Below are 8,516 nucleotides of genomic sequence, written 5' to 3'. Positions count from 1 at the left end.
GTAACAGCGGCGTGCTGGGAGGGAGACACACCGGTTCTCTGAGCCTTGGGTGACACAGAGAACTACTCCTTCCCCTACCGTCCTCCCCCGTTACCAGCACCATATTGTATTCCTCCACCCCCAACCACCCCCAACCCCCCCTAACCCTCTCAGGCTGATTAGATTGACACCCATGCAGATTTTGTTTGAGGCCAATCAATGTCTGCAGGGCTCAAAAGATCAAGAGTCCTTTTTAACCAGCTCATGGTTGCACCCTCGGGTCAGAGCACCCTAAAGCCTAGTCCCTACCCTAGTGGGTGATATCAATCCTGTCATCTCTCTGGTGTTTAACCTCCCCCTAGCCAGCCGGGGCGCCTGATGGAGGGGAAAGGAACTGGTCGGAATAGCGTGTTACGCTACCTTTGCACTTTTACTCAATTACATCTTTAATTCTGGACTTTTGCGTGTAGCAGAGTATTGCTAAATTGCACTATTGATACTTTTATTTAAGTAAAAAAAAAAATCTGTATTTTTACCACCACAGTATAATGGATGTGGATTGAACAGCCTGTGTGTGTGTGTGTGTGTGTGTGTGTGTGTGTGTGTGTGTGTGTGTGTGTGTGTGTGTGTGTGTGTGTGTGTGTGTGTGTGTGTGTGTGTGTGTGTGTGTGTGTGTGTGTGTGTGTGCGCGTGTGTGCGTGTGTGCGTGCGTGCGTGCGTGCGTGCGTGCGTGTCAGAGAGCAGCAGAGAGAGATTCCTGTTCTTCAGAATCCACTGCCTTTTCTGGAAAGCACGTGTGTTGCATTTGAAAAAAAAAACCCCATCTCAACGAGGAAGTGCTGCAGTCATAAGGAAATATGGCAATGATAGACCATCACGATTGTTGGCTGCCACTCGATGCGGGCTAACCCATTCTGGGTGGGAACCCAGAATGGTGTTAGCATTATGTTATGCTTTAGCTATTGAAAAATAGCAGATCTACAAGCTCATAGCGCGCCACCGAGTGGCGCGCTACGAGCTTGTAGGTCTGCTATTTTTGAAAAATCGAAGAACGACTGACATAGAAACATAGCTTTTTCAGAAAACTGTCAGGATGTAGAAGACATTTTTAGAATCTGATCTCAGGTCAAAATAGGCTAATGTCTCCGGCGTGCGCGGCTTTCAGCTGCCTTTTCAGCCTTTATGTAGCCGTAAAGCGCACTTTGTGACATATTGATTTCCGTGCAATGCAACGGCGCTGTCAGGAGCTGTAAATCCCATTAGATATGCATCCCCAGTCCCCACCACCACCACCGCCACCACCACCACCACCACCGCAGCTGCATTCTCTAACCTGTGTGCTCCAGCCGTGGTGCCGTGTGTGACTGTGGAAAGTAACTCAGTACATTTTCCTAAGTACTAAGTGCAATTGTGAGGTATTTGTACTTTCCTTGAGTATGTCCAATGTCCAATACTTTTACTTCTACTCCACTACATCTCAGACTTTGTAGATTTAGATTATTTATTACAAAACGCATACATTAACCACTTCAGCCCTATATATACATTTCAGTCATTTGATTAATAGCCGATCTACAAGCTCACAACTGTGAGCTTGTAGATCTGCTATTTTCAAAGGTTTTTAATGCATTTGAAAACCTGTGAAATGGAACATTCTGCACGATGAGTACTTTATACTTTTGGTACTTTAAGTACATTTTGATACCAAGACTTTTGCGCGTAAATTTTGAATACCGGACTTTTACTTAAAGTAACAGAGTATGTCTGCATTGCAGTATTGATACTTTTTTTTTTTTTTTTTTGCGGCTTACGCCTTTTATTGGTTTTTTGAAGGGACAGACAGTAGGCTGACAGGAAACGGGAGAGAGATGGGGGAAGACATGCAGTAAAGGCCGTGTCGGGCTCGGGAGTCGAACCCGCGGCACACTGCGACTGGATTACCAGTCGGGTGCCCAGACGGTTACGCCACCGCCTGGGCACCCGACTGGATTACCAGTCGGGTGCCCAGACGGTTACGCCACCGCCTGGGCAGTATTGATACTTTTACTTAAAGTAAAACATTTGAGTACTTTCCCCACCACTGGTAACTGCTGCCGCTCAGAAGAAGTGCACTGATCACAAAATGATGGGATGAAGTGAGGATGAAGTGGCTAGTAGGATGAAGGCCAGTTGTGTGTGTGTGTGTGTGTGTGTGTGTGTGTGTGTGTGTTTGTGTGTGTGCGTGTGCGTGCGTGCGTGCGTGCGTGCGTGCGTGCGTGCGTGCGTGCGTGCGTGCGTGCGGAAAGGAGACTTTGCTCACTCACTTGAACCGACGGCCCGCTGAGTGTGGCTGAACGACGTGATTGGATGGGCAGTATATGCTCCCAAGCAGGGCAGGGGCTGCTATGGTCGCCTTATCTAATACGCCCTGTCACTCATCGTTAAAACCCTTTCAGCGCCACCTTTACGGCGGCCCAACACTTTATTAATATTGTGTAGCATGGTGTATGTCTGGTGTATTGCTACAAATTGGAAGCCCCCCCCCCCCCTCCCAGTGGGAGGTGGAGACCAGAGATCTAGTTATATACCTCTTGATTAACTGCATTACAACTTGAAAGGAAAGGTGGACAGATCTATGATCAAATACAACCCTTTTATGGGCCTATATATTTTTATATTATATATTTTTTATAATTATTAACACACACACACACACACACACACACACACACACACAGACACACACGGTTTTGAAAATAGAGGACACATCACACATGTATGCCGTGGGGTTTCATAAAAACACATCTTCCTGAAACAAGTTGCTATTTAGCCGGCGGTGCAATAAGGCAGTGGTTCCCAAACTTTTTCATGTCAAGGACCCCCAAAATGACACTCATTAGCCTAGCATATATTTTCAAATGGGGGGGTCCCCCCATTTGAAAATATATGCGATGGACTCCCATAAGAGAAGATTTTTACTGCTCTAGGGCCCCCCTGGTTTGACCTGAATTAGGCTACGGCCCCATGTAATGGCATTTCTATCTCTGGGACCCCAATACATATTTTAAAATCAATGTTGATGTTACTCTGAGAGTGTACAAATGGAACCAAATTGGTCCCATTTGTACACTCTCTGAGTTGGTTCCTAACTATCATTTAGCTGGGGACCCCCTGGAACTCTCTCAAGTACCCCTAGGGGTCCCCGGACCCCACTTTGGGAACCACTGCAATGCCAATAAGGCACAACTTCTTCATCAGTCTGATTTTAAATGGAACAGGTACCTTCCACCGCGATGAAGCGCCACGTGAGGTCACTCTTTTGATCGTCTATTAACCAATCAATAACATTATGTCAGGAGTGAGTCTATATAAGCACGTCACGCAGATGAATAAAACATGCAGCCAAAAGGTTCCTGGGAGAGATACTCCAGAATGCATTAGTCAGACAGCCTTGTGTGACGTTGCCAAGTAAACAAAACAGAAAAAGGGGGAAGGAAGGAGAGAGAAAAAAGAACAACTGGCATCTTTTCAGCCCTAAAGCTAAAGATGTGTCCAGAGAAAGTGGTGAGAGAAAAGCACACATACACAGAGAGGGCAACCCAAACATAAAGCCTGTTTGTCGGCCAGTGAATGGAGCCATTTTCTTGTCCCACTGTGAATGCGGCCTAGAGGAAAATAACCAGCCCGAGTTGATGAATTGACATCATTTATACGTGTGTGCCTGTCTCGCGGCCGAACGATGATATCTGGTGAACGTTCTGTTCTGCAGAGACAAAAAAACCACAACCTTATTTTAGTTTCTTGGAATATAATTAACATTGATTGCATGGAGAACAAGCCGTGGCTTCTTGGAAAATCATACTGCTACGACGGTGGCTGCAAAGGTAGACAACTGAAGACAAACAGGTCTTTGTTATACAGGAGGAGAGGTTCTGGGGGAAACACCATTACATTTCTTCGACCCATCCCTTAAAAAGATGGGGGTAGGGGGGGTTGGGGGTGAGAGAGAGAGAGAGAGAGAGACAGAAAACAGAGAGAGTGACCTCTCCTTTAATGGGCAGCTGATGATGTCACATCACTACACACAGATTCTTTGGTCTCCAAGTAAAGCAGCCCTTCTGGGCTCTGATTGGCTGGCTGTCTGGCTGGCTGGCCTGTGAGAGGGGGATGGTGTTTGTTCCCTCTTGCCTGTGGATTAATCCCTGAGCCCTGAGTGAGCTCAGTGCTCGTCTTTTCTCTCCTGTAACTCCTGTCAAAGACGCCTCATCATGCACTGTATCCAGTAGGACGACGGCCTGCCCTGCAGCCAGTGTATCCTGCAGTAGGACGGCCTGCCCTGCAGCCAGTGTATCCTGCAGTAGGACGTACGGCCTGCCCTGCAGCCAGTGTATCCTGCAGTAGGACGTACGGCCTGCCCTGCAGCCAGTGTATCCTGCAGTAGGACGTACGGCCTGCCCTGCAGCCAGTGTATCCTGCAGTAGGACGTACGGCCTGCCCTGCAGCCAGTGTATCCTGCAGTAGGACGTACAGCCTGCCCTGCAGCCAGTGTATCCTGCAGTAGGACGTACGGCCTGCCCTGCAGCCAGTGTATCCTGCAGTAGGACGTACGGCCTGCCCTGCAGCCAGTGTATCCTGCAGTAGGACGTACGGCCTGCCCTGCAGCCAGTGTATCCTGCAGTAGGACGTACGGCCTGCCCTGCAGCCAGTGTATCCTGCAGTAGGACGTACGGCCTGCCCTGCAGCCACTGTATCCTGCAGTAGGACGTACGGCCTGCCCTGCAGCCACTGTATCCTGCAGTAGGACGTACGGCCTGCCCTGCAGCCACTGTATCCTGCAGTAGGACGTACGGCCTGCCCTGCAGCCACTGTATCCTGCAGTAGGACGTACGGCCTGCCCTGCAGCCAGTGAAGTGTTTTTCCAAAGGGGTGCTTGCTGTGTGAAACGGTGGAAGCTTTCTGTTAGTGGGGTGATTATAGCATTGACGGAGCACCTGGGTGCCTCTACTCAAAATCCAATAAACTTGCATTAACACCACAGCTGCATGTATTCCTTAAGCTTGTATCCCCCCCCCCCCCCCCCCCCCCTCTTCAACAAGTCTCACCCCCCCCCCTAAGGCAGACATTGTACAAGTTGTTTTGTTCGGCTGTGATGAGCAGTGGCATGAACTTGGTGCACCGCATTGTGCCGTCCACCCTCTCTCTCTCCGTGGTGAAACACAATGCCTCATTGCTATCACGGCACTGTCTGGGGCTACAGGTGACCAGCTGTCTGCCTGTGTTCCACTCTTCAGGGACAGCTGGAGCCATCAATCTGTTCCCCCCCCTGAGCCCTGTCGGCTCAGTCGGCCGGCCCTGCTCTGACCACAGCAACCCCGGCGCACACTAGTCTGATCTGCTCTGTCACTCCTTCCTGCAGGCGACAGTCCTGAGAGTCCTGCAGCTGCTAACAGAACACGGGTACTGTTGTTGTTGTAAACCCTGCACTTTAAAGCTGAATGCTTTAAAGAGATGGGAAGTCGCATTTATACCTCCTCGTTCAGTCGCAGGTGGTTGTGGACATTCATCGACTTTATATATATATCTACTGATATACTGTATACGTTGCTGCTCCAACCTCTGCGTGAAATCTATGGACAGGATTTTGTGACATTCATTTATAGATGCCACTGGCATTTCAGTCCACAGCCCCATATGAAGTCTTCTCGGTAGGAGTGGTTTTATGATGTCTCTGATGGCCATAAATTGATACATTGTTGAGCCACTCCACACAGCACGTGCAGTCACAGGCCTCCCCCCACCCCCCTCCGCAGATGGAAAGCATTGAAGCCCATTATTGTGCTCTTGGAGGGGCGTCTTCCACTGTCAACTCTTTGGCACACTTTTAAAGAGAGTGGCCCTAATGTATTCAGGCCTGATTCAGTGGCTTTGGCACCAGGGCCACCCTTCCCCCAGCCTACACACCACACACACACACACACACACACACACACACACACACACACACACACACACACACACACACACACACACACACACACACACACACAGCTCTTTTTCCTAGAAGAGAGGAGTAAACATGTGTGAGTCGCACTGTTCCCCTGGAACTTTTCCTTGTTTATCAAAAGGAGGAATTCGGTGGGTCTGTCGTACGGACTTCAAAGGACAACATGAAAAGAGTTGAGTGCTGCCACAGCCAAGACTTTTCCTGTTTATCTGGGTGGCTGAAAGGACAGTGCATTTTTTCCCCATTATTACTTACAGTACATGATGGGTGTCTATTGACAGGGGAATTTGTTTATATAACCGTGAGAGGAGAGCAAAACGTCTCAGGGATCTGGTCTTTGCCAAAGCGGCACCCATACTGTAATTAGTTATTAGGCTGAACCAAGACCATGAATGCAGTAGGAGCATGGTGCCTGTACTCTCCTTGACTGCTGGAACAGAGGGCTATATTGTTGATGCTGATGATTATTAGGTATATAGTGAAGAGGGGCAGGATTCCTCTGTAATGGATGTTACCCATGTGACTCTGTGTAACGTCCTCGGGGCCTATGCTGCTGCTGCAGAGAGCTAATTGTGTCTTAAGAGTTGCAGCACAACCGTGGAGCTAATTGGGTGGAGTGCGTCTGCACGCGTAGACTCTCAGTCTTTGCCTTTAGGCGTTATCTCTCCAGCACACACCCACTCACATATTACACACCTGGTGCACATGAAAACAGAAACAAACAATTCGGATAGTATCACTATTACTACACGTACGTACGGCCTCTTGTCTGACCAGACTAGAGTAAAAAGGGACTGTCAAGGCGTGGATGTTTCCTGGGGTCGATTCTGTTTTGTTTTCCCTTTGATATTCAGAGACAGTCCTGAAAAGGTGTTACCACAGCACTTCTGCTAATACCTGCCAGGTAAGAAATACAATGCTTGTAAAGCTTTATGGTAGCCTCTTAAATTATAGAGCTCCCTTCCCCCCGAATAATGACTCTGTAATCAGACAAACAAAATGTAACAATATTTACTGACTTTGTTGCATGCCGCAGGTCTGTCATTCATTCGCCTAAATCTTTACTGAATAATTCACCTGTGAAATTGATGGATTTGGGTAAAGCGGTGCAATTACAGAGAAAGACAGCACACATTCTCTCTCTCTCTCTCTCTCCCCCTCTCCAACTCTTTCCCCATAGAATTCATAATTTTCCATTTACCATTTATTTTTTCTTTCACTCAAATGACTGTAATTATGGAAACCAAAGGAGCTGTAATGTAAAGGGTTACTGCATTCACTCACTTATCAGTGCAGAATTGGACTTTAATGTCTACCCTGTTCATGTCAATACAGCCCACTTTACCAAAACTCAGAACAAAACCTCATCATTTACAAAAGAAACATTTGCTTCTGCTGCTGGTCAGAAGGCCAACCAGGGCATACAACCAGATGTTCTTCAGGAACGCCTCTGCTTTTAGCCTGCAGTATAATATTGTCACCTTAAGTTGGGTCCATTTGGGGTCCAAATGATTCACATTGTAAAACGGTTGCACACAAAGGCGGGAGTTTGTGAATATTACATGGTTCCTTCTGTCAGTAATCAGTATGCTAGCCTGCTAGGTACACAACCATGGTCAGCACCACCCCCATCGCCCCCCCCCCCCCCCCCCCCCTTTTTTCCCCCTCACTGTATATGTCTCTTTTCCCTTTTTACCTCTATGATGAATTCCTGTTCTGTTCTTTGACTATATAGAAGTGTCTATTTGTACGTCTCTAAATGTTTGGATGAATTGAACATGGTGGACCCTCTTGTAAACAAGTGTAATGCTTAATTGGGTCGTCCACTCACAGTTAACAGTCTTTGTTATTGAGTTTGTGCTTGAAATGTACTGTAATTCTGCAAACTGTTAATACATATTTCAATCAATCAATCAAAGCAGCGCATGAACGAAAGTGTGTGATCTTCTTTTTATACTATTTGCCTAAAACAAAAATCCAATCCAAAGTGAAATCAAAACTACTGTCCCATTGGAAGTAGGGCCGCAACTATCGATTATTTTCTTAGCAAAAGTATTCTATCGAGACTTTTTTTTGTACTCAAACAATCAAAGCATTTTTTTAAATAATATATCAACGAATCAATTAACTACTGCATGAAGCCCTATTTTATACTGTTGCACAATGGTGTCATGCATGATTAGTGAAAATAGCTGGTCTACAAGCTATCTGCTATTTTCACTATTTTTTGTTAGTTTTTGATTTAAAAAAAAAAAAACATTCACCTATAGCCTATGACATACTGTACATAATCAAATGTTGTTTTTTTGTAATTAATTAGATCTATTAGTACATAGCCCCCCCCCCCCCCCCCCCAACGCAAATTACTGCAGAAACTGGTTATGTTATTCACTGTCACATGCAAATGAGACTCTTAATAATAATGACAATGATCAACAGCCCATAGTGACAAAAGGGCCAAACCCACCCTTTGCAATGGACACTTAGAATAGGCCTTTGTTTTACATACAGCTTTTCGGAGACCTCTTCCCAAAGCCCTGCTCACTCACTGCAG

This window comes from Electrona antarctica (assembly GCF_951216825.1).
Source record: "Electrona antarctica genome assembly, chromosome: 20".
Classification (NCBI taxonomy): Eukaryota; Metazoa; Chordata; class Actinopteri; order Myctophiformes; family Myctophidae; genus Electrona; species Electrona antarctica.
The sequence above is the reverse complement of the archived record's forward strand: the minus strand, read 5'-3'. Positions refer to the sequence as shown.